The following is a 3721-nucleotide window of genomic DNA, read 5'->3' on the forward strand; positions in this document are numbered from 1 at the left end:
ATTATAATTCTGTGAGGTACCTAGAATAGGCAAATTCATAGAGGCAGAAATTAGAATAGAGACTACCAATGGTTGGGAGTGGGAGGAAGCAGGATTTCTTGCTTAATGATTACAGAAACTTTGTTTGGGATGATAAAGAGTTCTGGAAATAGACAGCACATTAGTCAGAGTTCTCCAGAGAAATAAAACCGATACGATATATATATAGAAATATGAAAAGGAGAGTTATTACAAAATTGGTTCGTGTAGCTAAGAAGGCCAAGAAGTCCCACAGGAATCAGCAAAGCTGATGGGATATTTTAGTTTTACTCCAAAGGTCTGCGAACATGGGGAGCAGATAGAGTAACTCCCGGTTGAAAGCAAAGGTCTGGGCATCAGGGGCCACTTCTCTCACGTACATGCCAGAGCATCAAGGTCACGAATTCTGACATTCAAAGGCAGGAGACCTATGTTCCTTTTGTTCCATTCAGTTTCCAAATGGATTGAACAATGGCTCCTACAGTGGAGAGGGAGAGTCTCATTGGTCAGTCTACTCAATCAAATGATGACCTTTTTCAGAAGCAACACTACAGATCCATCCTGCCTAATGTTTTGCCACCTATCTGGACATCCCTTAGGCCAGTCAAGCTGACACATAAAATAAGCCATGACAGAAAGTCCTATTCACACAATATTGGGAATATATTCAATCCAATGTATCTTACAAATAGTTAAAGATCAATTTTTAATAGTCACACCTGAAATTTATGTTATTATGACACGTCAAAAAAAAAAAAAGGCTTCAAAACCAAAAATGGTTGGGGTCCTCCCTGGTGGTGCAATGTGTTAAAGCATAACACTCTGAAACTCTGTGCAGCCACTGTAGCACAACTTCCGTCCCCAGTCAAAGAGGTGACCCACATGGCACAGCAGACCTCTCCATCTGCCTATGATAAACTCTCTCACCTCCTGCACATCTGGCCTGTACCCCAGTTCTAGTATGTGTACATAAATAAATCATTAACAAAAATAAAATGGTTAAAACTGGTATATTTTACAATTTACAAAAGGGTCTCACAAATTCATCATTTTCAGACACTATCAGAATGGACTTTTCCAGGCCCTCTTTGGTGGAACAACAGGTAAGGACACAGCACTGCAAGCTAGCTGCAGCCACTTCAGTGGAGTTTGATCCCTAGTCCCAGACGTGACCCACACGGCACAGCAGACCTCTCCTGACCCACCTGCTGCTCCCCTCAGCACTGTATGCCTTTGGTCTGTCTGTTCTGCTCCCCACTCTGTCTTTGGTGAATCCTCTCACCACCCCTGCACCTCTGGCTTGTATCCCAGTTCAGTATGCATAAATAAATAAATCTTAAAAAAAATAAAAAGGACTTTTCCATGTGCTATTCATTCAATACTATAAATACATATTCACCAAGAGTGCAGAAACTCAAGGGAAATGGAGAGCTTCTTAGAGATGCTACCACCACCTGCCTCATGACTTCCCTGAAATGTACCATGTAAATGGGGAGTTGTCAGTCTTTCTGAGTGCATGAACATGATGCTTCACCTCAAAGCAGTTTTGCTCTGAGTCAAAGACCAACCTGGGCAAGAATAACCTTGACGCAAAGCCTTATAGGAGACTGAATCACAGGAGGCTCAGGGGACACCCAGTATGTCAAGACATCACAATAGGACACCACCCTTAATTCACAGCATCTCCAAATTCACTTCTCTCACCTTTTTCAGGATTTATAAGAAAATCTAAGAAAATACACACTAATGTATTCTTAGATCTTATGTTGCAAATTATATGCTCAAATTGAGGAAAAACTGAAGAAGGAAATGATACTCCCTGGCCCCTAAATGTTCTAGAGTGGAAAGAAGACTGACTTAGGAAGGAGTTGGTTTTTGGTCTGTTTCAGGTTCCCCTGGAAAGTTCCCTGAGCAAGAACTAGGTGTTTACTGGCAGGTAGCCCGAGTAAGTGCCATCTGGAATGGCAGAAACTAGCAAAGGGAGGAAGCCCACTCAGGTCAACTGTTGAGTCTGGAGGGCAGTATGGGGCACAGTGGTGAGGTTCCACTTGGAGCCAAAGCTGTGCCTTCATCTCCACATGCCATCCATCCATCTGAAGGAAGCACCAGGAGATGACACCTCCTCAGAGGCCTCCAATGTGTGGGCTTGATGTCCACAAAAAGGCACTAAGCTGGAGAGAAACAGACTGACATCACATGAGGAAATAATGAGGGCTGAGAGGGATCAGGAGGGCCCCCAGCGTCTGCCTCCACCATTAACCTGGGTCACTTCCCATACAATTAGGAAAAGACAACTCCCTCTGTGTTAGCATCCCAGGGCTGCCCTAACAAAGCTCCATGAACCAAATGGTTTAAAACAACAGAAATTTATTCTCTCCTAGTTATGAGGTCAGAGGTTCAAACCAAGGTGTCAGCAGGGCCCTGTGCCTCTGGGCCTCTGGTAGGTCCTTCCTTGGCTCCTCCTGCTCCTGGCTGTGGTCACCAGTCCTTAGCTTCCTGACGGCAGCTGAATCTCTCCAGATCTGCCCCTATCCCTCCTCAACCCCGACTTCAAATGAGATCTTCCTTTTCTTATAAGGAAGTGACATACTAGATAAGGGTTTAACCTAATGACCTTATCTTACTTTATTTCTATCTTCAAAGACCCTATTTCCAGACAAGCTCACATTTGGGGTGTTTTGTGTCAGTATCATCATTTTAGGGGACATAAACCATTTCAACTTCTCTAGTCTCGGTTTTTCATGTGAAAAATGGGGGTGATAATTTGTAGCCCATAGGTTTGTTTTAAGTGAGGGACAGAAAGTCTGAATCACAAAAAGTGTCAGTGTGCACTCTGAAAGGATCACGGAGAACTGCTCTGTGCAAAAGCGAGCTTGAAGTAAGAGAAACAGCATTGGCTCTTAAAAGTTAAACTTTGAAACTAAGACTCAGAGCAGTGATACTATCATTTTCAATATATTTATTTTTTATTTATGCATATGAGAATTGTAGGCCAGAGTTAATGGGGAGAAGTTGGGGCGGGGGAGGGTGAGAGGATTCTCCAGAGACAGAGTTGGGAGCAGAACAGATAGGAGAGGTCTGCTGAGCCACATGTGGGTTAGCTCCCTGACCTGAAATGGATCCAGATCTTGCAGCACGTGGCTTGTGATCACCTCATAGGGCCCAGACTTAACCCCTGCACCAGAGGTCTCCAAATCATTTTTTAAAAAGGTTTATTTATTTATGCTTACAGAACTGGGGTACAGGCCAGAGGTATGGCAGGTGAGAAGACCCACCAGAGACAGAGTAGGGGACAGAACAGGCAGATCTACTGAAACACACTGCTGAGGGGAGCAGCGGGCAGGTCAGGAGAGGTCTGCTGTGCCAGGTGGGTCAGCTCGCTGCCTGCGGATTGAACTCATGCTGCAGTGGCACAGGATAGCTTCATAGTGTGGTGCTTTAACCTGTTGCGCCACAAGGGAGAGCCCCCAAAATCATTTTTTAAATGACATATTGGGTGTCCTAATTGAAGTCTTCCCCTATCTAAAGAACCCTTTGATTGGAAGTGAAGTCGTTCAGTCCTAGCAACAAGAGGAGCGGGATCACAGGGCAAACCCTGCAGATTCCCATCCCAGGAGGCTGCAGGCAAGAGTGCCCAGAGCACCCACCTAGCAGCTGCACTTCCCCTTTGAAAAGACCCTCACTGGGCCCTTCCTGGTGGCGC

The sequence above is a fragment of the Condylura cristata genome, unplaced genomic scaffold, assembly GCF_000260355.1.
Source record: "Condylura cristata isolate star-nosed mole 26May11 unplaced genomic scaffold, ConCri1.0 scaffold00022, whole genome shotgun sequence".
Classification (NCBI taxonomy): domain Eukaryota; kingdom Metazoa; phylum Chordata; class Mammalia; order Eulipotyphla; family Talpidae; genus Condylura; species Condylura cristata.